This window comes from Chiloscyllium plagiosum, unplaced genomic scaffold (genome assembly GCF_037043375.1).
Source record: "Chiloscyllium plagiosum isolate Xiang-an unplaced genomic scaffold, Cpla_swu_hap1 HiC_scaffold_11, whole genome shotgun sequence".
In the NCBI taxonomy this organism is placed as follows: Eukaryota; Metazoa; Chordata; class Chondrichthyes; order Orectolobiformes; family Hemiscylliidae; genus Chiloscyllium; species Chiloscyllium plagiosum.
In genome coordinates, this window is record NW_028270149.1 from 20,871,220 (window position 1) to 20,897,859 (window position 26,640).

A 26,640-nucleotide genomic window follows, 5' to 3' on the forward strand; every position below is an offset into this window, starting at 1 on the left:
AGTAAAGGCTGGATAATGAATTGGCAATTTATTTCATAACCAGCCAATTTTCACTTCCATTGAAATTGGGGCCTTACACAAAGCAAATTGCTAATTCAATTTGGAATTTAGAATTAGCTTTATTGTCACATGTACAAGTCACAGCTTATGGCGCCATCTTAGATATAAAAGTCCCTAGGTACAGCTTTTTAAGTTACAGGTCTTGGAAAAATAGAGAAGTAACAAAGTCCAATATTACAGATTTTAAGAATAAATTATAAAATGGAGAGAAAAAAGTTCGGAACACTGGTTTCCGACCCAGTCCATGCTGGCACCTAGCCTACGGTCCACACCAGTCCTGACTTTATCTTAGGGCTCAAGAGGTGGGGAGATTGCTCTGGAATCACTTCAAGACTGGCCAGGCTGAGAGACCACCACATACCACCCACAGAGACCACCATGCCGGGCCGTGGGGAGATTGCCACGCCAGGCTGAGAGGACACCACATGCCACCCAGAGACCACCATGCCGGGCCGTGGGGAGATCGCCATGCTAGGCTGAGAGGACACCACATGCCACCCAGAGACCACCATGCTGGACCGCTGGGAGATTGCCATGCCACGGCAGGCCGAGAGCTGTCATGTCGTGCCTGAACTGAGGCTGGGAGTACAAAGGCTGAGAGTTATGAGGCAGCGAGGTTGGAGGTTGGGAGTTTTGAGGCCATGAGGACTGAGGCAGGGAGATTGGAGGCTGGGAATTCAGAGGCTGGACATTGGAGTGTGGGAGATCAGAGGTTGCGAGGTCAGAGGCCAGGAGGTCGGACGCTGGGAAGAGAGAGGAGGAAGAAGCAGTGAAGAAAAGAGAATAAAAAAGGAACAGATGGAACAGACAAGCTCTGGCTGAAGCATCTTACTCTGTCGCCATCTTGGCTATATGAGTAACTTGCTATTACTGGATTTATTCTACCAAAACTACATTCATATTAATGGAACTTTCTTGTTCAATGCTTGTTATGCTATATTGTACCAAGGTAGATATCTTCATTGAATAAAAATCAAAACACTTGGTGGTCATTTATCTGATCCACTTGACAGTTCCTTCACCTGTGTGCCTTTGGAAGACCCATTGTGTGTAATCATGTTGCAATTTCTGTTTGATTTTCAAATTTCAGTCAGGTAACAGCCAACATAATTAAACACATGTCAAAAACATTCTGTCAAAAGCAACAGAAAATCAAACTAAAATGGGATAAATTCTGTACTAAGCCTACAATGCCAAAGGAGGGGCAAAACATTTGAAGCAACATGCAGGAAACAACATAGAAGAGATATTTGAGACAAAAAAAAAGACCCCTTAAAACAGAATGGTGACAGTGTTATGCATAATCATTTTCAAAAATACTGATGTGCTATAATTAGTTGGTCGATGATGCTTGATAGATTGAAATATGTCAGAGCCATGTGCTAACTTGTTCCATCCCAAAATAGCAATAGAGTCCTATTTTCATCATAAATTCCTGAAGGAAAAGAGCGCTGGAGGACTGGAGAGTGGCTAATGTTGTGCCTTTATTTAAGAAATGCTGGAAGGAGAAGACTGGGAACTATAGACCCGTGAGTCTAACATTGTTGGTGAGTAAATTACTGGAGGTGATTTTGAATGAATGATTTGCATGCACTTGGAGAGGCAAGAACTGATTAAGGATAGTCAGCATATCTTGTGCGAGGGAAATTGTATCTCACAAACTTGATTGAGTTTTTTTAAGGAAGTAACAGAAATGATTAATGAAGGCAGAGGGTTAGACATTGTTTACATGGTCTTCAGTAAAGCCTTTGTCAGTCGCATGGTAGTCGCAAAGTTAGATCACATGAGATTCAGAGTGAGCTTGCCAATTAGATACAAAATTGGTTTGATGGTAGGAGAAAGAGAGTGGTGGTGGAGGGTGCTTTTTGGACAGGAGGCCTGTGACCAGTGGTGTTCCACAGGGATTGGTTCGCTTTTATTTGTCATTTATATAAATGATTTGGATGGGAATTTAGGAGACATGTTAGTAAGTTGGCGGATGCTACCAAAGGTTTTGGTTTAATGGACAATGAAGAAGGTTATCTAAGATTACAAAGCGATCTTGATCAATTGGCATAGCTCCTTCATCTCCCAGAACTGGTCCCCCATTTATTCCCACATCAACTCACCCACTTGTCATTTTTATTCTACTTATTCTGTTCCGATGATAATTCTCATGTGGCTCAGGAAATAGTCTAGAGACAGGAACGCGGGATGTAAGAGCATATGATTTAGGAGTAGGAATAGTATCATGGCTGATTCCCAGCCTGCTTCCAATAACCCTTGATTCCATTGTCTATCAAAACTCTATCTAATTCAGCCCCAAATCAATTTAAAGGACAAGCATTTACTACTTAGAGGAAGAGAATTCCATACTCTAATGAGCCTCTGGGAGAAAAAGAATGTCCCCACCTTTTACTTTTGATCTATACCCCCAGGTTTTGTGTCCCTCACAAAATGAAACATTCTCCAGGTATCTGCCCAGTCCGCTTCCTTCAGATTATTTTTCCTGGCATCCTGCATTTAAGTTGGAGTCTAACCTATCATACTCTTGCAGCAATATCGCCTCACTATTCCTACCAATTTATTCTGATATGGAGTACTGAAACTGGATTAAATCCTCCCTTTCCAAGCTGTGGCCATGAAATATTCCCAAACCTGGAAATACGCAAGAGATCTTGTTTTTATCTACAGAGGATGACAGCTCTCCCTTATGAAGCCAATTTGGGGGGGGCAGTTAGTATAAGGGCCAGAGTCACACACAGGCGAGACTGAGTAAGCATGAAAGGTTTCCCTCTGAAACCAATTATGAATTCAAGTTATGAGCTATTATGTTAGATTTCAACCTGTATTTTCCAAATTATTCGTCCAATACCTGGAATGAGAGGGATGGCTTATGAGAAATGGTTGGATAGACTAGGCCAGCATCCACACGTTTACAAGAATAAGAGGTGATTTGATTGAAACATAAAATTTTCGCAGAGCATAGTTCATCTCATGAGAATATCTAGAACTGGTGGGGTCGCTATTTAAAAATCAGGAGTTACTCTTTTAAAAGAAAGGTGAGGTGAATGTTTTTCTCTCCTAGGATTGTGAATCTCTTCCTGAAAAGGTGGTGGAAACAGAGTCCTAGAACGTTTTTAAGATGGAGGTAGATGGGTCCTAGCTAAACAAAGAGGTGAGAGGTTCTTGGGGTAGGCAGGAGTGGGAATTTGATGTCACAAGCAGATCAGCCATGATCTTATTGTATGGCAGAGCAGGCTTGAGGGGCTGAATGGGCTACTCCTGCAATTTGTACATTTGTAAATAACATTGCTAGACAATTAATATGGAGAACTGAGAAGTTAAGAGAAAATTGAAAGGTGCACAGGCAGTAGCATAATTTGTGATGGTATTATGTTGTAAATAAAATGCCAAAGTGTGAGATTGTGATTTGTTTCTGTTCTCAAGTCTGCAGACTTCTGTGAATTATGGGCACACTGTGCTGGTAAGGTTTTTCTGGAAGGAGACAATATGTAGAAACTTTTTAGATCATATTAATCACTGGGACATGAATGTGTTTAATTTCATATTTCACATAAATGAATAAGAATCGAGTCAAAGACGGTCAGATCAGGAGGAGTGACTTAAAGCTTTGTCTAAATTTCTGAATTCTTAGAAGATCTGAAAACCAAAATGATCATGAAACTATAAGAATAAGACGTTTTTCAGCCAATCCAGCTTGCTCTATCATTCACTAAAACACGGCTGAGCTCAATCTGACCTTAACTCCAGTCTTTTGCCTCTTGCCTTTGTCTTGAAAATATTCAATTACACAGTCACCATTACTCTCTGTGGAAGAGAATGTCAAAACTAACAACACTTTGAGAGACAAAACCTTTGCCATCCTTTTCTTTTATGGGAGTGCTTTTTAATAAACAAATAAACTGTTACCCTAAATTACCCCACAAGAGTAAACATCCTATTACTTTCTGCCCTGTCAAGCCTACTGAAAATTTTGCAAGTTTCAATAGGATCATCTCTCATTATCATCTCTCATTATTCTTGATTCTAAAAGTGTAGGTCAACCTTTCCTTGTAAGACAGCCCTTTTAGGAGTCAGCTCAGTGGACAGTCTCTGAATTGCTTGCAATGAAACTACATCCCTCTTTAAGTATGAAGGGCAAAATTGTATGCAATACTCTCACCAATGCCCTGACCAGCTGCAGCATGTTTTGCCAACTTTTCTATTATGTTGTCTTGCAATGCAGGTCCACGTTCCATTTGCCTGTCTAATGTTGCCTGCATGCTAGTATTCAATGGTTTAAATACAATGACACACAGATAACAAAATTCTGCGCACTGTCTGCATTTAAATAATATTCTGCTGGTCTATTCATCCTGCCAAACAGGGCAACCTCCCAGATGTCCAGGGATTGAACCTAAGCAGCTAAAGGTATGGTCACAACTGATGGTCAAAGGGAAGGGACGAGGCACAGGAGAAGTGATGCTCAAATCTTCCCCCACTGTGATTCTATTTCAGTTCTGTTGTATTAACATGACCCTAGAATTAAGAGAGTGGAGTGGGCAAGGTGGAGTTTATGGATAAGATTCTGAGAGGTGGAGTAGGGGATGCTGGTTGGTTGTGAGAGTGTGGATGTTACCTAGGGGGTTGAGAGAGTTGTTGTGATAGGTGGTTTGTTGAGTGGGTTTTCTAGGAGCGACCGAGGGACAGGTAGATTCCAGTGGCACAGTAACTTTTGTACACCAATTGGTCCATGAATATACTTGTAGAGATTGTGCCTTAGGCCACTTGTCTTCTGCATGCAACTACAATAGACAGGAAATAATATATCAGAGTACAGGCAGTTTGAATTCAGGCTGACTGCCTGAGTAAATCCTTCCTAGTGAAAGTAAAAAACTTGTTCAAAACTGCTTGCAGCAATTCACTCCAGGTTTTGGCTAGTTTTTGTTGACTGGAACCAGTCATAGATAAGATAGAGTGAACAGATACATCACTTTGGTGTGTCTTGGGCAGCCTGACAGATGCATGGAGCAAGAGGACAAGCCTTATCATACATACGTCACTTCTCAGCTCCTTGCTCTTCCACATAACCCGCAAGTATTTCTCTTTAAGCTTGATTCATAAGTACTGGTCATGCTGAGCAGTGGGTCCACTGGACCTGTCATTCAGAATGGTTTGCATTTTGTGGCTATAGCCATGAAGTTGTGCATGATTAGTCCAGTCCCCTTGTTGAGTTTAATTATATTTCTTGTACAATTTGGCCTTGAGGCCATACAACCCCGCCAGACATCTTGGAGGATGATACTGGAGAAGATTGCAGAGTTGCGAAGGAGTCTATGAGGCTGTTGTAAAAGTAAGGATGAGAATGTTAGCATTGCTTGAATGGGAGCCAGTGTGGGCCAACAAATGTAGGTGTGTTTGTGGAATGGGATTTGGTGCGAGTTTGTTGTGAACAACACATAAGTTCAGTTTCACAGCAAGAGAAATGGGGGAGTGTTGTCGAGAATCGCCAAGCTGAGAAATTTTCGAAAATGCCTGGATAACAGAGGACTGAAAAAATGAATGAATGGGATCTAACGCAAGCAGAGCTCTGCTAATCTCAGGTAGAATACAGTGATCGCCTTTGGAAATTTTAAGAAAGTTTGGTGGACCCAGTCCAGACCTCTTCTGTAGGTAGCCAGAAGCATATACATCAGTCTTCAACCAGTTCAACCTTGTCCATGTGCTATCAAGAAATGGCTGGTGGCAGTGGATACTGCAAAGGCTATCGGCCCGAACTATATTACAGCAATAGCACCCTAGACTTGTGCTCCAGAATTTGCTATGCCCCTAATCAAGCTGTCTGAGCATAGCTACATCATCTTTCCCCTTCCATCCTCCGTTAGAAAGATGGAAGTGGCGATGTTCACTGATGATTGCACTATTTCCAGCATCGTTTGAAACCCCTCAGACACTGAAGCAGTTCATGTCCAAATGCAACAAGATCTGGATAATATCCAGGCTAGTGCAGTGATTGGAACCAGGTGAGCCTTGTTGACTACGAGGTCCTTGATTGGTGTTGTTAACCTGACCCCGTCAGGAAAACTCCGACTGACCAACATAACGAGGAGATTAGAATCTCCTTGAAGGAAAAAAACCCAGGAGATTTAGATCTCCTCCATTCAGGGAACTAACTCAGAGCTGGCTGGCCACAGCTCCTGTAATGTGCACAAGTAAATAAAGGGTTGACGTGGCGACTGGATATCGGCCTTTTGCAGTTATATCAGACAGATAGTTATAGTTAGTATGACAGTCTACCTATCCTCAGTGCCATACTGTGTTGTCCAACCCAGTGTAAGGGAGGCCTACTCCTTCTCGAATGCCCACCTCATCCTAGCTTCTAACCTCCAGAAACTCGATCCCCGACCTGTCCGGACTTGTCCGACCAGCTCCTTTTCCACCTATCCACTCCACCCTCTCCTCCCTGACCTATCACCTTCATCTCCTTCCCCACTGACCTACTGTACTCTATGCCACTCTCTCCCCACCCCCACCCTCCTCTAGCTTATCTCTCCACGCTTCAGGCTCTCTGCCTTTATTCCTGATGAAGGGCTTTTGCCCGAAATGTCGATTTTGCCTGTCCTCGGATGCTGCCTGAATTGCTGTGCTCTTCCAGCACCACTGATCCAGAATCTGGTTTCCAGCATCTGCAGTCATTGTTTTTACAACATTAACATCTTGTCATTGTTCAATGTTGGAGCATGGCATGTTATAAAGTCTTCACACAGTTGTTCATCTTAACTTTTATTGAACAGTAAAAGTGAAGATTCTGGATTAGTGGTGCTGGAAGAGCACAGCAATTCAGGCAGCATCCAAGGAGCAGCGAAATCGACGTTTCGGGCAAAAGCGCTTCATCAGGAATGAAGACAGGGAGCCTCCAGGGTGGAAAGATGCCTTTGGTCCAGCTGAAGGGCTTTTGCCCGAAATGTCGATTTTCCTGCTCCTCGGTTGCTGCCTGACCTGCTGAGCTTTTCCAGCACCACTCTAATCTAGACTCTGATCTCCAGTATCTGCAGTCCTCACTTTTGACTTCAATGAAATCCTGTCTGGCTTGCTGCCCCTGATACTACACTGTTCTGTTGTGGTGAAGGTGATCTCCCTCCTGCTCCTTTCTGTCTTTAAGACTATTCCTGCTTTCTCAGTTCCTTAGAGTGCATCAGATTTGCTCATTGCCTGTTCCAGTTGTTCAGAGCACGGCTCTAAAGGTTACCTGACACAGCCCGCTTGATTGCATTGCAACATCCCTTTCCCGCAAAACCAATCTTCAGAGGATCTATCATCTGTTCGATGATGGCTCTGGTGAAAGATTGGCCAGCACCATGTTGATGCTTGGCTTCAGTAAGGGGGTTGCGTAGTGGAGTCACTAGCCGGAATATAGTCCTCGTCTCTCAGTGATAATCCTTGTAAGGTCAGCTTTGACTGAGGACCACTCCCCTTAGAATTTGAAATGAGACATTTCGTTGAAGCACCTTCAGTGAGTTAGCCAATAAGATTCTGGCACATGCTGCAGGTGACATTGACATAGCAGAGTGCTGCACAGCAACATATCCACCCCCTTGACTGACCACTGATGACTAACGTGACAAGCTGTCTGGCATAGTGTCTGTGCTGAGAGGTTAGGCAAGACAGAAGTACTGTGAGAGTGTAAGTTCTGAATGATGTGGCAATGCGCAAAAAGACAATGCAAGGCAAGGAAGAGATGCTCTGACCATCCAACTAGATGCAAGTTGTGTGGGTGCTAAGAGAGCAAGTAAAGAACCCTGAGAAATATCCTGTTCTGATGCATGCCTGTCCCTGGGGACAAAGTGGCCTGGAAGCTGCCTTGCAATGAATGGAGTTTGTGTGCTACTAAGTAGTGTTGAAATGGTGAACTCTACTATAAATGAGGTGGAGATCTCATAGATACCTATAAAAGTCTAACAGGTCTTGACAGGATAAGTGCAGGGAGAATGTTCCTGATGACCAGGGGTCACAGTCTAAGGGTACAGGGTGGGCCATTTAAGACTAAGTTGAGGTAAAGTTTCTTCACCCAGAGAATAGTATGCATGTGACATTCTCAGCCACGGAAAGCAGCTGGGGCCAAAACATTGGATATTTTCATGAAGGAAATAGATAATTCATAGGGCTAAAGGGATCAAAGGCGATTAGGAAGAACCAGGAAAAGGGTATTGAGTTGGATGGTCAAATATGATTGTATTTAATGGAGAGTCAAGCTCAAAGAGCCAATGGCCCAATCCTGTTCCTGTTTTCTATGTTTATATGACAATAAAGTGAGGCTGGTGCCTGTCCAATGGCAGCCTTTGTGGATGAAGAATGCAGGCAGTCATTGGTCATGGGGCCTGCCCTTTTGGAGTAAACTGGCCAAGATGGAGGCCAAGAGGAGCAGTTAGCTAGAGCTGGCAGGTACTTTTTCAGACTTTGATGGTAGAAAATGTTTCCGACTAGTTTCTGCCATTGCCTGGTAAAGCAGCAAACAGCACATAGATGAAGTGAGATTAGATGTGAATGAGATGTTAATGCATGCAAATTGGTCTCTTACTGCTCATTAGCGAAGTTCACATCTTGCTGTTAAAACTTTGGGTAGAAAATCAGACTTTTTTTTCTAACCTTTCCTCACCACCTTGTCATTGTCCAGTTGTTCAGGGACTGGGAAGATTCTACCCATTGTTTAATGTTGAAATTCCAGGAGTAGATTTATTTATTGAGGGACTTGTATATTTTTGGGCAAAATTAAGACCAAATCGAACTAAGTTTAAAAACTGTGGCATCTGTCGAGAGCAGAGATAACCATTTTTTCATAGTTTAGCATTATGCTAATAACAGAATGCATTTTATAACTTTTTTTCTTCCCATTATAAATAATTATGTTGGCAAAATAATTATTCTTGCAAACATTGCTGTGTACTAATGTCTTATGATATAAATCTAACTACAATGATTACATTACTGTGAAAGAGCATTTTTGCAAAAAGTCCTTGTGAAATTTATTGGGTTTGACAAAAAGTTTCATGTGCATCATTTTGCAAGATAGTAATTTTGAACAGTGTGCTCTATTAATATGTAAAATAATCGAAAGACCTCCAGAATAAAAGACAGTTTTATGAGCCAAATGATTTCAGAGACTCTTTTTATTGGTCAGTTGCCAGTGAATACAGCCAGCTCAGGGTTCATGCTGCTTTGAAATGAGATGCATCAAACAAATTGCCATGTCAAAGGTCACGGCACAAAAATATTCCAACTTGCTTACAAAATGGAACGCTGTTGTCTGAAAATTGGTCTTGGTATGTTGTTAAGTTGAACTACAGTTCTTCCTGTTTCTTTTCAGGGAAATAAATTCACCAATTTAAAATCCCGGTTTGACCATTTTTGGCCCCGTACATGGTCTACATTGACACTCATACCACAGAACAACCAATGAATAGGAAAATCACCTACCTTTCAGATCGCTCCGACAAACTGGAGACACTGGCATAGCTGGAATAGTACATCAGATGGGAATTGCTCCAAAAGTGAGGAATGCTTTAAGATAGCATCATATAGCACAGAATGAGACCATACAGCTCATTGTGTTTGTGATCATTGAAATGAGCAATCCAACTAGTCCCATTCTCTTGCTCATTCCTCTGACTGGCAAATTCTCCCTTTCCAAGTGTATGCACATTTTGAATGTTACTGATACATCTGCTTCTTACATGCGTTCATGCATTTCATTACCAATCATCATAACTTGCTGCACTTTAAAAGAAAATCTCCCCATCTCCTCAATCATTCATTTGCCAATTATCTTAAATCCATATCTTCTGATTTCTAACCTGCCAGATTTTCTTCACATGCTTTATCAAAACTCCTCATAAATTGGAATGGCTCTATTCATTTCCCTTTACACTCAGGGTAACTAGCCCAGTTTATTCAGGCTTGTTCATGGCATAATGTTGGTAAATCTCCAAAGGCTTGATAGATTTGGAATCACACAGGGAAGGAAATAGTGAACTAGGTTGATTCAATGTCCAGGAACTGGCAAACATCAAGAAAGTGGTTCATTACTTCATTCAGTGATGGCACGGGTGGTACAGTGACTCAATGGTTAGCACTGCTGCCTCACAGTGCCAGGGACCCGGGTTCGATTCCAGTCTCGGGTAACTCTCTATGTGGAGTTTGCACATTCTCCCTGTGTCTGCGTGGGTTTCCTCCGGGTGCTCCGGTTTCCTCCTGTAGTCCAAAGGTGTGCAGTTTAGGTGATATGGCCATGCTAAATTCCCCATAGTGTTCAGGGATATGTAGGTTAGGTGCATTAGTCAGGGGCAAATATCGGGTAGGGGAATGGGTCTGGGTGGGTTACTCTTTGGAGGGTCAGTGTGGACATGTTGGGCCAAATGGTCTGTTTCCACACTGTAGGGATTCTATGAAAATAAGCTATTTACACAGGGCTAAGTTTCAAGCGCTTGCAAGAAATTCCTCTCTGTGAGTCATTCCAATTCAAATTGCAAGATGAGCAGGAGTAAACCTTGGTTATTTAGACGTGGAGCTGCAATAACAAGCAATGTATGTAAGGCGTTACAGTTAGAGTTAAGAATTACATATGGCAACCATTAATTCCAAGATGGCAACAGCAGTGTAGCAGCACTCGTGCCCGAATCCAGACCCGAGAGCTGCTCCACTTCTGTCTGCTTTCCTTTTTTCTCTTTCTTTATTTTGTTTTATTTCTTTCTTTTTCCTCTGTCAGGGGCAGAAATTCCCTTCCTGGAGTGTCGGCCGTAGCAGGAGTAGTCCTCTTCCTGGACAGTTTGTAGCGGTGGGTTCCTTTGCCAAAATGGTGGTCCCAGGAAGCAGCAGCAACAGCAATGTAAGCCAGACTGAGGCACTGGCAGCTTTGTGGCGGTGGGCCCAGTGTCGGGTTGGAGCCCAGTTCGGGACCCGGTAGCTTCAGCGGAAGCCCAGCATGGACTCCTGGCGGAATGACATCCAGGGGAGGTGAGATAGCGCCGTCGAGTGATGACAACGTCCTAGAGTTGGCAGCAGGGCCCAGGTACCTGACAGCAGAGGAGATGGTGTCCCGGCAGAGTGTGGGAACTTGAGGCACTTGAGTGTTCACAGACTGAGGTAGGGACTTTGTTTTTCTGGCTGAGAGCGACTCATGGCAGAGACAGGGGAGTGACCGAGACATTTTCTCTTTTTATTGGCTGTTTTATTTCTGCCTCTGTTTTTAATTCTGTCTTTTGTCTACTAAAATGGCATTGGAGAGTGGGACTTTGCACACTTTTTACTGTATTCTTGTATTCCTGCACACCAGTACACATGACAATAAACTCTAAATCTAAAAATGTCTGGGCACAGCAACAGCATTTAACTCAGCATCGCTCATGGGTAATGATACTGATGTCGGTTTGTATCCTTTCAATATGTCTGCTGGGATTACAGATTGGGGCCAGGAGGTAAAGGCAGCTTCCTAACATATATTTGACTAGTGGGGCATGAACTTGCACTTCCTAATAGTGTTGGTTGACTCACTTTTTCAATGATACGTATGCATAAAGGATGATTCATTTATTTTCTAAGCTTTATCAAGCTTTCTGGTTTGATAGTTCAAACCCAAGCAAACATGAAAAGAACATACAAACTTCACACTGACAGTTGCCTGAGGGTGGAATCAAACCCAGTGCTTTGAGGCAGCAGTGTTAACCACTGAGCCTCCATGCTGCCCCAATCAGTTGCCAATTAGTAAATTCCATAAAGTCCAGGATTTGGGCTCCAACCTCACTCTCTGATCCGAATGACTCACTTTGCATTAACTGATGCCATTCCATTGTTCGACCATTTTCTCAAACATCAGACCTCACTGAAGGTATCCTCAATGAAATCTGCCACTTGATGTAGCCACAGCTATACCTTAGATCAGGAAAATGATGGCATTGCCAGTGTCTGTGTTACGCTTATCATGGCCACAAGCTTTCATGAGTTAAGCTGCTGCAAGGCTGGACCTCCTAGCAGAGCACTTTAGGGAACTGGACGCCTCCTAGCAGAGCGCTTTAGGGAACATCTATGGGACACCCGCACCAATCAACCACACCGCCCTGTGGCCAAACATTTCAACTCCCCCTGCCACTCAGCTGAGGACATGGAGGTCCTGGACTTCCTTCACCGCTGCTCCCTCACCACCCGACGCCTGGAGGAAGAACGCCTCGTCTTCCGCCTCGGAACACTTCAACCCCAGGGCATCAATGTGGACTTCACCAGTTTCCTTATTTCCCCTTCCCCCACCTCACCCCAGCTCCAAACGTTCAGCTCAGCACTGTCCCCATGACCTGTCCAACCGGCCTATCTTTTTTTCCACCTACCCACTCCACCCTCCTGTCTGACCTATCACCTTCATTCCACCCCCATTCACCCATTGTATTCTTTGCTACCTTCCCCCACCCTCCTCTCTGACCTATCATCTTCATCCCCACCCCCATTCATCTATTGTACTCTGTGCTACTTTCTCCTCACCCCCACCCTCCTCTTATTTATCTCTCCACCCTGCAGGCACTCTGCCTGTATTCCTGATGAAGGACTTTTGCCCGAAACGCCGATTTTCCTGCTCCTCAGATGCTGCCTGAACTGCTGTGCTTTTCCAGCACCACTCTACTCCCGAGGTGACATTAACAGCATTTTCAATTTCAATTCACTTGTAATCCATTCAGACAGTCAGTTAGGGGAGATAATAGGTCACTCAAAGGTGGATTTCCCTGCATGTACCAAGTCAAGCCCAATGGAGCAGGTGGAACTTGGTTGGTGCTGTCAGAGACTCATGTGAACCAGAACAGATCTGTGGAAGCTGGGAGATTGAAACTGGAGATGTGGCCCCTGTGGATAGATCAGATCTTACCTCAACTCCAGTCAAGCACAAAGCCTCTAATGCATGTTCACAAAGCCTTTGGAGTGTGCACTAACTCACAGTACATTATAATTCATTTCTCTTCCTGTGTAAACAGATCCCACAGCTGTTCCAACAATAATGGATTGACTTTCTAGTGATTAATACAACTAAGTGGCTTGCTAGGCCATTTCAGAGGGCAGTTGAGAGTCAACCACTTTGCTTTGATTCTGGAGTCATATGTAGGCCAGACCAGGTAAGGATGGCAGATTTCTTTCCCTAAAGGACATTAGGGAACCAGATGGGTTTTTCCCCAAATATTGACAATGGTTTCATGGTCAGCAGTCAACTCTCAATTCCAGACTTTTGTTCTTTTCATTGAATTCAAATTCCACCATGGCAGGATTCGAACCCAGGTCCCCAGAAGGTTATTCTGTGTTTCTGGATTAATAATCGAGTGATAATGCCACTGTGCCATTGTCTCCAGCATCACAGATACCAGTCTCCAGCCAATTCGATTCACTCCACGTGATATCAAGAAAAGGCTGGAGGCACTGGATACTGCAAAGCCACTGGACCCTGATAACATTCCGTCAATAGTACTGAGGAGATGTGCTCCAGAAGCTACCACTCTCAGGCCAAGTTCCTCCAGTATACTTATAACACTGGCATCTACCTGACAATGTGGAAATCTGCCCAAGTATGTCCTATACATAAAAAGCAGGACAAATCCAACCTGGCCAATTACTTCCCAATCAGTATACTCTCCATCATTAGTAAAGTGATGGAAAAGTCATCAACGTGGCTATCAAGCAGCACCTGCTCTGCAATAATCTGCTCAGTGAAGCCCGTATGGGTTTCACCAGGGTCACTTAGCTCCTGACCTCATTACAGCCTTGGTTCAAACATGGACAAAAGAGATGAATTCCAGAGGTGAGGTGAGAATGACAGCCCTTGAGATCAAGACCGCATTTGACCAAACATGGCATCAAGATGCCCTGGCAAAACTGGATTCAATGGGTATCAGGGGCAAACACTCCACTGGTTAGAGTCATACCTGGCACAAAGGAAGATGTTTGTGGTTGTGGGGGGGTCAGTCATCTCAGCTCCAGGGCATCTCTGCAGGAGTCCCTCAGGATAGTGTCTTAGGCTTAACCATCTTCAGCTGCTTCATCAATGACCTTCCTTCTGTCATAAGGTCAGAAGTAGGGATGTTCACCAATGATTGCACAGTGTTCAGCACAATTCCTGTCTCCTCAGATACTGAAGCAGTCTGTACTCAAATGCAATAAGATCTGGACAATATCCAGGCTTGGGCCAACAAGTGGCAAGTCACATTGGCACCACACAAAGGCCAGACAATGATCATCACCAATAAGAGGCACTCTGACCATCGCTCCTTGACATTCAATGAAATTACCATCACTAAAACCCCCATTATCAACATCCTTGGGGTTACCATTGACCAGAAACTCAACAGGACTCACCACATAAACACAGTGGCTACAAGAGCAGGTCAGAGACTAGGGATATTGCGGGAAGTAACTCACCTGCTGACACACCAAAATCTATCTGCCATCTACAAAGCACAAGTCAAGAGTGTGATGGAATACTCCCCACTTGCCTGGGTAGGTGCAGCTCCAACAACACTCAAGAGTCTTGACACCATCCAGCATAAAGCAACTCACCTGATTGGCACCACATCTACAAACATACAATCCCTCCACCACCAGCACTCAGTACTATCTACATGATGCCCTGCAGAAATTCACCAAATATCCTTAGACAGCACCTTCCAAACCCACAACCACTTCCATCTAGAAGGACAAGGGCAGTAGGTACTTGGGAACACCACCACCTGCAAGTTCCCCTCCAAGCCACTGACCACCCTGACTTGAAAGTACACCGCCGTTCCTTCACAGTCATTGGGTCAAAATCCTGGAATTCCCTCCCTACGGTATTGTGGGTCAACCCACAGCAAGTGGAGTGCAGCGATTCAAGAAGGCAGCTCATTACCACCTTCTCAAGACAAATAGCGATGGGCTATTAATGCTGGCCAGTCAGCAATGCCCAGTCCCACAAATGAACTTTTAAAAATTCTCCCCTCTAAGAGATGCAGATAGGTTTCGAACAGACATTAAACTTTTGCAGACAGAATGAACATGTAGATGCACTGTTCCTGTTTCTACTCAACAAACTGGATAACAGCCATTCACTGGTTCATTTCTCAGGGCAATGCCCTGACCAATCAGACAGTATGTAATTTAACTATCAATCAGCATGAATGTGTCATTCTCCACTGCTACCACGGCACTTTCCTCTCATGCTATAGAAATGTTGGTTTTCCCCTTTAATGTGTAAATTTGTAAAGTGTCCTGGTGAGAACAAGACATAGAGAATCAACAAAATGTTAAAAGTCCTTTGACAACTTCAATGGTTTTGACAACTTTATCAGGCATGCCAGTCCATGTTCTTAAACAGCAAAGTGCCACAGCCAGCTTATCCATCCAGTCAGGACGAATAGCTGCAAATCAATGGAGTGCCAGACGTCTGGCCCTCCATTTAATTACGGACCCCGACAGAAAGGCTGGAGACAGACATAGACCCGATTCTATGGTAGAGTATTTGATCAAATTGGGATGAAGAGATGGTAGAGTACAACTGATCTCAGCTGCAAATCCTTTGTGATCACAATTGCCTTTCAACATCCATGATTTAGGATACTCCAGGTGAGATACTGAAGGATAAGTGAGCCACATGCAAATTCTCATTCCATCACTGACGTAAGTGAATTTGTGGCAGCAACAGTAATTTAAAACCAGCGGGACAACTGTGTTGAAAATGGCAACTTCCTGCAGGCAGTTTCTTATTTGTTTTCAGTTAATGGATCTGCAGAGTAAGGTACTATGATATTTTTAAAGGAAATATTATTTAGTCTAGAGCTGAGGAAGTGGGGAATTCTCTGAAGGAGGTCTACAAGAAAGCTGGTGCATGTGGTGTCGACTTTGTTTCCTGGATCGGAGCTAAGGTGGGTGGAGTGAGTGTCTTAAAGATGGATTTTGCTCCATATATTCAAAGCTTCGGAAGATTTGCCAAACATTTAAAGTTTGTTTATTTAGCCAACTGAGCCATAAACAGTTTTATTAGTCCAGTGGGGCTATAAAATTTTTATACCATGCCAACAGGGCATAATGCATAGACATTATTAGGCTAATGGAGCCACAGACAGATTTTATTGGGCTTATGGGGCCAGAAAACATTGAAGCAGTTATTAAGGCAACAAGCCTACAGAGTTTTTAAATAAGAAAATACAGAATGGAGGCCAGGAAACCATCAGGGAAAGACAGGGACAGTAAGTATTGAAATAGTTATAAATGTAACAGAATTAAATTGAGTTTACATAACGTTAAAAAGGCTGAATTCAGGGTTTTGCTGCATTGACAAGCAATGGTTGATTCTAGACTACAGCCTATATATTTAAAATCTCATTCACTCTTCTGCTGCAAAACTTGAGAATGTCTTTGTTGTTTCCAGACTTGACTACTCCTTCCATAAACTTCATCTTGTACAAAATTCCACTACACATATCCTGCCTTAAATTATCCTGTCTGGCCATTTCCTGACTTTACTGAGTTATGTTTGCTTCTGATTTAGTTCATTCGTGGGGCATGCGCATTGCTGGCTGGCCAGCATTTATTGCCTATCCCTAGTTGCCCTTGAGAAAATGGTGGTGAGCTGTTGCAGTCTGTCTGATGTGGGTTAACCCAAAATACCCTTAGGGAGGAATTCCAGGATTTTGACCCAGTAACAGTGATGAAATGGCAACATATTCCCAAGTCAGCATGGTGGGTGGCTTGGAGGGGAACTTGCAGGTGATGGTGTTTCGATGTTCCTGCCAACCTTGTATTTCTTGTGGTCTAGTGGAAGTGGCTGAGCGTATGGATGGAGCTGTCTAAGGATTGTTAGTGAACTTCTGTAGTCTATCTTGTAGATAGTGCACATTGCTGTTATTGAGCATCAGTGGTGGAGTGAGTGAATGCTAGTGGATGTGATGCCAATCAAGCAGGCTACTTTGTCTTGGAAGATGTTAAGCTTCTGTTGTTAGAACTTCACCCATCCAGGCAAGTGTGGAGCATTCCATCACACTCCTGACTTCTGCCTTGTAGATGGTGGACAAAGTTTTGGGGAGTCAGGAGGTGAGTTACTCACTGGAGTATTCCTAGCCTCTTATCTTTTCATGCAACTATTGTGTTTATGTGGTTAGTCCTGTAGAGTTTCTGGTCAAAGGTAACCCCAGGATATTGATAGTGAGGGATTCAGTGAGGTTAACACCACTGACTGTCAAGGAGTGGTGGTTATTTTGACACTTATTGGAGATGGTTGTAGCCTGGCATATTAGTGGCATGAATGTTACTTGCCACTTGTCAGCTGAACCCTGGATATTATCCAGATCAGTTTGCATTTGAACATAGACTGAGGAGTCGTGAGTGGTTCTGAAAATTGTGCAATCATCGGTGAACATTCCCACTTTGGAGCTTGTGATGGAGGGAAGGTCACTGATGAAGCAGCTGAAGATGGTTGAGCTTAGAACACTGGCCTGAGGAACTCCTGCAGATGAGGAGCAGGAGCTGAGATGATTGATGCCTAACAGCCACATGTATCTTCCTATGTGTCAGGTAAGACTCCAACCACTGGAGAGTTGTCCTCTCATTCCCACTGATTCTAGTTTTGCTAAGGCTCCTTGATGCTACACTTGGTCAAATTCAGCCTTGATGAAAAGGACTGTCACTCTCACCTCACCTCTGAATGTCAGCTCTTTTGTCCATGTTTGAACTAAGGCTGTAATGAGGAGAGGAGCTAAGTGGCCCTGGCAGAAATCAGGCTGGGTGTCACTGAGCAGGTTATTGCTGAGCTACTTGATAGCGCAATCAATGACATCTTCCATCACTTCACTGATGATCAAGAGTAGATGGGGTGGCACTTGACCAGGTTGAGTTTATTCTGCTTTTTGAGTACAGTACATACCTGGACAAGTTTCCACATTGTCAGTTAGATGCCAGTGTTGTAATTGTACTGGAAGAGCTTGACTAGGGAAGTGACAAATTTTGGAGCACAAGTCTGCAGCACTATTGTTGTCAGGGTCCATAGCCTTTGCCTCCAACCATTTCTTAATATCACGTGGAGTGAATCAGTTTGGCTAGAGACTGGAATTTATGATGTTAGGGACCACTGAAGAGGCTGAGATGGAGTATCCACTCGGCACCTCTGACTGAAGATTGTTGCAAAGGCTTCAGCCATATCTGCTGCGCTGATGTGTTGGACTGTCCCATCATTGAGGATGGGGATATTTGTGGAGTCTCCAGTGAGTTGTTTAATTGTCCACCAGCTTTCATGACTGGATATGGCAGGACTGCAGAGTTTAGATCAGAAATGTTGGTTGTGGCATCGCTTAGCTCTGCCTATAACTTGCTGCTTATGCTATTTGGCATGTAAGTAGGCCTGTTTGGCAGCTTCACCAGGTTGACACCTCATTTTTAGGTAAACCTGATACTGTTCCTGGCATGCCCTCCTGCACTCTCCATTGAACCAGGCTTGATGGTTGAGCAGGGGATTTGCCTGTCATGCTGATGATTTACTTGGAAAGGGAATTTGGAAAAGAGAGAGCAATAGCAAAGTTCTATCAACCACAAGCGATTTACAGCCCAAAGTGAAATTCAGAAAGGTAGCAGGGGCATTGTTTTTCATGAAGGTGCCAATTCGATTAGGATTCCCAGATGTACACTAAAATTAATAACCATTAGGGTTTGCACCAATATACAAGACTGCCATTTAGGGTATCGTCAGCCTTGCCAATTTTTTAGCGGATGATGGAGAACATTTTACAAGGTCTACCCCTTGTCACTCTTTATCTGGATGACGTGCTGATGACAGGGAAGGTTAATAAAGAACATTTAGAGAACTTGGTCATGGTCCTTAACATTTTTCCAAAGCGGGTGTATGCCTTAGAAGGGAAAAATGTGTGTTTCAGGCATGCCAAGTGGCAAACATAAGCTGTAGATTCGATAAGGTTGGATTACATACATTAGAAGATAAAGTGGGGGTGATCAAAGATGCCCTGGCTCCCATGTCTGCATGGGAGCTTAGGGCTTTCCTTGAATTGGTGGATTATTGTGAAAAGTCCATGCATAGCCTGGCCTCCATCCTGGTCCCCTTACAGCTGCTATTGAAAAAGGGTCAGTGTTGGAAATGGTCTCATAGTCAAGCCACAGCTTTTAGGGAAGTGAGGAAGCAGCTATTGCTACCTAAGTACTGACATGCGATGCCTCCCACACGGGTATCAGGGTAGAGTTGGCTCACCTATGGCCCAATGGAGAAAAATGCCTAATATGGTTTGCTTCCCAGACATTGGCTGATGCAGAACTCAAATACACCCAGATAGACAGGGATGCTTTGGCAGTCATCCAGCAATACTGTTACGGACCACAAACCCCTGATTGGGCTACTCAAAGAGAACAGGGTCATGCCGTCCATAACTTCAGCTCAAATTCAATGCTGGGTTCTTATTCTAAGTGCGTACAAATACAAGTTGGAACACTGTGTGGGAAGCCAAGTAGCAAATGTGGATTCCTTGAGTCGCCCTGCCCCCCCCCACCAGCAGAATCCCCACCGGTGGTGCTGTCACTACAAGAGTCCATTCTGATTTAAACTTTCACCACTGACAATATCTGACTGGATATTGGGTGCAAAACTAAAATAGCTGGTGCTGATAGGGACATCGAAAGAGCTATCACAACCAGAATTGAAACCCTTCTGGACTCGATGAGACCAGACCACCACAGAGGATGGAATTTTATTACATATATCCATGCAATACATCCAAGACCCAGAAGTGTTCATCACAAGCAACGGGTCATCATTTAAAACAGGGAATTCTATTATTTCCTAAAATGGAATGGCATTTGGCATATAAGGACAAATCCATACCATCCATCAGTCCAGCAGAAAGAGCAATCCAAACTTTGAAGGCAAGTTTAAAGAAGCAGCCTACGGCTTCACTTGATACCAACAGTCCCAGTTCTTCATGCAACTACAGGGATAGCTCCAGCAGAGTTGTTAATGGGGAGAAGACCCCACACCAGGTTAAATCTGATCTTCCCAGACCTTGCTGGGGTGGGTGGGGTGGGGGGGCAGTATGAAACGCTATCAGGAATGCCAATACCAGACACAAGACTCCTCTAAATGAGAGAAACATTTTACTTCAGGGGACGAAGTTTGGTGTAGGAACCATAGAAGTAGCCTTGCATGGGTGAGAGGCATGGCCAATGTCAGGTCAGGACAGTGACATACAAGATTGGGAAGGTGAGGAGGTCCTGAACAAACGCAAGGACCACATGAGAATTGCAATCTCACAAATGAACAGGACTATAACATAACTGGCCTCTCAGAACAGACAGAAAGTTTCTTGGAAGCTATGGATTGTCCCCTTCCATCTCAAAGAAACCTGCAGATGTCGCAGCCTCGATACCTTTCCGCCTGGAGAAGAGGATGAATCTTCCGAGATGCTCTGGGCTCAAGAGGAGGGCTACAGTCTAGTGCATGTTGCCTGTATCCAAGGCTGAGTCAGAGGAACCAGACCCAGTATGAAAGCACCCCAGGAGAGACAGCAATAGAAATAACCATTCTATCTCTCCAGAATTAGAGGGGGAGGGATGTAGTGATTGTAACAAGGTCAGCCAAGTGGACCTCATAGAATATGAATTCTCTGATTGGGGCTGTTAACCCAGCCCAATCATGAAGCCCTGGCTGACAGATATGCACAAGAGGTCCTGTTCATTTTGAGAGTAGGCTCTGAGGTATCCAGACTGGTGTCAAGTTCTATGCCTGTGTAAATAAAGGACAACCTGGTGACATGATACCAGTCTCCCTTGTCTGTAAAGGAACTAATTGTTTCAGAGAAGGTGCAGGGGAAATTCACCAGGATGTTGCCCGGACTGGAGAGTTTCAGCTATGACAAGAGGAGATGTAGATGGTGTTGCTTTGCTCAGAAATGAGAAGGCTGAGAGGAGGGAACAAAATGGAGATGCACAATTATGAGGGGCATTTATCAAGTAGTTAGAAAGAAACCTTTCCTTTTAATATAGGGGTCAATAACCAGGTGACATCAGTTTAAGATCAGGAGTAGATGTTTTGAGATGATTTAAGGATTTTTTTTTGCCACCCAGAAGGTGGTGGTATCTGGAACTGACTGCTTGGAAATTTGGCAGAGGCAGGAGCCATCACAGCATTGGAGAAGTATTTTGATGAACACTTGGAACACAAGGCTACAGGTCAAGTGCTGGGAAATGGCATATAAGTAGTTGTAAAACCTAATGATTCATTGATTCTAATCTAACTCAGGATTATAAATATTCGAGGACCCACTCTCCACTGTTCTCGTTGAAGAGAATTTTGCAGGCTAACAACTCTCTGAGAGAAAACAAAATTTCTAATCTCCATCTTAAATGAGTAGCCCTTTATGCTTTTACGTGTGACTTCAGTTCTAGCCTCTCCCATTGGGGCAAAATGTTTTTCAGCACCTACCCTGTCAAATCCCCTCATGTCCTTATACATTTAACAAGGTCACCTTTTATTCTTGTAAACTCCAGTGGTTACAGGTCCAAACTGCCCAAGCTTTGCTTATAAGAGATTTCGCACAGTTACAAAAATCAATTGAACAAATCTGTAAATGTATACTGTAACCCCTTACAATAAACAACAATATTCTATTTGCCTCTGAGTCATTTAGTGTACCCGCATACTAAGATTTTATGATCAATGTATATGGACACCCAGATCCCTCTGTTTCTCAGAGTTTTGCAATCCCTCTCCCTTTAATGAACATACTGTTTTTCTATTCTGCTTGCCAAAGTGGACAAGTAAATGTCACAAAGCTAGTCCAGTTTTTTTTTCTAAAAGCTGCTACTTGGCTCAAGGATATTCTGTCCTTGAGTTTTTCCAGAGGGTAATAAACCAGACCATGCTCTGATCAGTCTGGTTTGGTACAGAGATTAAAGGGTATTGAGAGGTCTTTTTGTTTATATGTAAACAGATGAGACTTCAGGCTGAAGTGCTCATGTTTTAGAAGTGACGTGTATAAAGAAAGGGGGGTGGTCAGCTGAGCTGAGCAATTTAATTAAGTCCAGAACTAGTTGGGACTTCAACAGTGAGCTGTGTGGAAACAAACTCTCTCTTTCTGCCCTTTCTAGCTTTGACCTGTAAGCATGTGTTCCATTTGTACTGGTTTTTTAGGGAGTTTGTGTATTGGGACAGTTGTGTGTATTCGGAACAGCATAATTAGGTCTAGTTGGGATTGACTGAGTTCTGTAAGAGTTCTTTATTCTGTTCTTTGTGTCTCATTGTGTAATTTTGTGAATAAATTTTAGTCTGTTTTTAACCGGCCAGTCAACCTCGCTAATTTAATCCAGGTAATTTTCACTGTACACTTACTGAACCAAATTGCAAAGTTATGATCTGGGCTGTCGACTTAAGAATGTTTTGAGTGGTCTGGCCTAGTCCAGAACATATACATTTTGCCATGTTATATTCCATCTGAACAAATGTTGCCCATTCACTTAATCTTGTGCATTCCGTTCCTTCTGTCCTCTTCATAGCTTACTCTCTTGCCTATCATTTTATTACCAACAAATTTAGAAACCATTCATTTAATCCTGGCATGTGGGCAGTTAGAATTGAAGCATCAGCACTGATCCCTGTGTTGTAATTTGCCCACCTGAAATCCCACTGGTCCTCACCTACCACCCCACCAATCTCCATGTACAGTGTATCGTCCGCCGTCATTTCCGCCACCTCCAAACGGACCCCACCACCAAGGATATATTTCCCTCCCCTCCCCTTTCAGCATTCTGTAAAGACCATTCCCTCCGTGACTCCCTCGTCAGATCCACACCCCCCACCAACCCAACCTCCACTCCTGGCACCTTCCCCTGCAACCGCAGGAGGTGCAAGACTTGCGCCCACACCTCCCCCCTCACCTCCCTCCAAGCCCCAAAGGAAACTTCCATATCCGCCACAGATTCACCTGCACCTCCACACACATCATCTATTGCATCCTCTGCACCCGATGTGGCCTCCTCTATATTGGGGAGACAGGCCGCCTACTTGCGGAGCGTTTCAGAGAACACCTCTGGGACACCCGGACCAACCAACCCAATCACCCTGTGGCTCAACACTTCAACTCCTCCTCCCACTCCACCAAGGATATGCAGGTCTTTGGACTCCTCCATCGCCAGACCACAACAACACGACGGTTGGAGGAAGAGCGCCTCATCTTCCGCCTAGGAACCCTCCAACCACAAGGGATGAACTCGGATTTCACCAGTTTCCTCATTTCCCCTCCCCCCACCTTGTCTCAGTCAAATCCATCGGACTCAGCTCCACCTACCTAACATGCAATCTTCTTCCTGACCTCTCCGCCCCCCACCCCAGTCTGACCTATCACCCTCACCTTGACCTCTTTCCACCTATCGCATTTCCAACGCCCCTCCCCCAAGTCCCTCCTCCCTACCTTTTATCTTAGCCTGCTGGACACACTTTCCTCATTCCTGAAGAAGGGCTTATGCCCGAAACGTCGATTCTCCTGTTCCCTGGATGCTGCCTGACCTTCTGCGCTTTTCCAGCAACACATTTTCAGCACCACCTGAAATCAGCCCATTTATGTTGAGTCTATCCATGCTGATATGTTAAGCTACATCAGGTATTCTTATGCTGTATAGCAACCTTTGATGAAACACCCTGTCAAATATGTTTTTGGAAATCCAAATTCAGCACATACAACACAGCTTTGGTTTGCCCCTTATTCACATAATTTGCTATGTCCTCCAAGAACACTGAAATATTTGTCAAACATGATTTTCCATTCATAATGCTATGTGAATTTGATTGATTACATTAAGATTACATGCAACATGGTGGCTCAGTGGTTAGCACTGCTACATCACAGTGCTAGGGACCTGGGTTCGATTCCAGCCTCGGCTGTCTGTCAGTGTGGAGTTTGCACATTCTCCCTGTGTCTGTATGGGTTTCCTCCCACAATCCAAAGATGTGCAGGTCAGGTGAATTGGCTGTGTTAAATTCCCATAGTGTTATGTGCATCAGTGTGGACCTGTTGGACTCAAGGGTCTGTTTCCACACTCTAGGGAATCTAATCTAAATTTCCTAAATGCCCTGCTATAATCTCCTTAATAGTAGACACTATCATTTTCCCAAAGACAGATGTTAGGATAACTGATTTGTAGTTTTTTGCTTTCGGTCTTCCAACTTTCTTGAATAGAGAAAGTATATTTGCTATTTTTTTCAAACTGAAGGGAGTTTCCCAAAAGCTAGAACATTTGGAGAAATTAAAATCAATGCACCAAAGGAGAAACAGGAGGAAATAGTGTTTGAGATCCCTGGGAGACTAAGAATTACAACGATGACTTTGAAGTTTGACTACTGAACTTGTAATACCCAAAGGTCCTAGATTTGAACATTTTAAATGGATATATAAAGTTTTTCATAGAATAGAATCCCTACAATGTGGAAACAGGCCATTTCACCCAACAAATCTACACTGATTCTTTGAAGAGTATCCCACCCAGACCCATTCCCCTACCCTATTACTTTACATTTGCCCTGACTAATGCATTTAACCTACACATCCCTGAATACTATGGGCAATTTAGCATGGCCAATTCACCCAACCTTGGCATCTTTGGACTGTGGGAGAAAACCAGAGCACCTGGAGGAAACCCACACAGACACAGGGAAAGATTGGAAACTCCGCACAGACAGTGTGGAGACTGGAATTGAACCTAGGTTTGTGGCATTTTGAGGCAGCAGTGCTAACCACTGATCTACCATGCTGTCCCAAATTGATGGCACTAAATGTTTGTGTTAGTATTTTTGAATAGAATTTCGGCAAAAACACTGTCACTAATTTGTTTAGCTCCTTTAAAAAGGAACTGTTGGGAATATGATGATCACCAATGTAGCTTGTGGTGATTGGAATTTTTTTATTAATTCAACGCTGGATGGGCCAGTTAAAAGTCAACCACTTTGCTGTGGGCTTGGTCTCATAAGCTCTTTAAGGACAGCACTTTCCTTCCCTAAAAGGCATTTGAACACTAAATGGTATATTTTCCCTCCCCCCGACAATTGACATCATTAGACTCTTAATTCCAGAATTTTAGTTGATTCCCAGATTGTTAGTGATTTTAGATTCCACTGTGGCAGAATTTGCATCTGGGCCCCAGATCATTGGCTAGATCTCTGAATTATGATCTAATGATCAAACCGTGTGGAGGCAGACTGAAGAGCGATGATAAAATGTTCTTGGAGATGTTAAAATATAAAATCCACAATGCTGCTAGGATAAGAAGTAATGTTGCCTGTGACCAGAGTTGAATAGTGAGAATTTGAAGGTAGACAATTATGTGTCAGATTCCTTGATAAACTATGGGCACGAGGAAGTAATTATCAATTGCAGAAAATAAAGAATGAAATTGCATTTTGTTATGAAGACTCTAAACTCTCTTTATTTTAGGTTTCATAAGAAAGGGTTATGAACGGTGGTGGATTCGGATATCCAAGCCTTTCTCTCGAAGAGATTATAGAAAGGACATTACGACAAAATCACTCCTTAGAAATCAGATGGTTTGAGCCATCCAGCAGCCATACTTGTGGAGCTGTTGGATTGGACTGCTCGATGTCACTTGCATAGAGTTAAATGTTTCAGGTACTGTTTGGATTTCATTTTGGTCACAGCCTGTAGTGAGAGATAAGCCACTTGGTTTACCTTCCATTTCTTTTCTGAGAAAATCTTGCTGTAACTTCAATATGACAACTGAAATCTTGGTCCAACTACTCTCCTGAAAGATATCTGCAAGGGTTTTTCTTGGCAATCCGTGAATGAACTGTGCCTGCAAAGGTCCCAGAGGCAAATACTGGTTTTTGGTATGACCCAAATATGTGTGCCAGGACTCTGACTGAAGGTCATTTGGAACACTTCACACTTTATCCTTTTCCCCTTCAAGAATCAACAATTATTGGATGATATTCTTCAAACCCAACTTCTGAAAAGTAAGTATTAATGTTTTCTTGTGTAAAGTATGTGTTATCAGCTCTGTTCTAGAATATATCAGTAATTCTTGTTGATTATTAAAGAAAGCTGTTAATGGATCTTTTATTCTGTTCCTAAGGTGTACAACTAGCCATATTGGTAACTGGGTGCATCACTTAAATACACATTGTAAGCTTTGGAGTAGCAGGGTTAATGATGGCAGTCCATGCCTCCAACCTCGGCTGTAATATAACAAAGCATTTTAAGCCCATTTAATACTTTAACCTTGAAGTATAGTGATAATTATAAGAAAACATGACAGCAAATTCATGCAGAAGATTCCTAATAATGACAAGATAGTCTAATTAATGACATTGGTTGAGGGATAAACATTGGCCAGGGCTCTGGGGTGAACTCCCCTGATCTTTTATAAAATGATAACATGGGAACTTCCACATCTACCCGAAGGCTAGACAAGACCTTGGTTTAACATCTTACCCTTACGACAGTGCTGGGTTCTTCTTTACTGCATTTATGTTTGAGTCTGAATTATGTGCATGTCTTTGGAATAAGAGTTGAATTTTCAATGCTCTGACTCAGAGTTATGAGT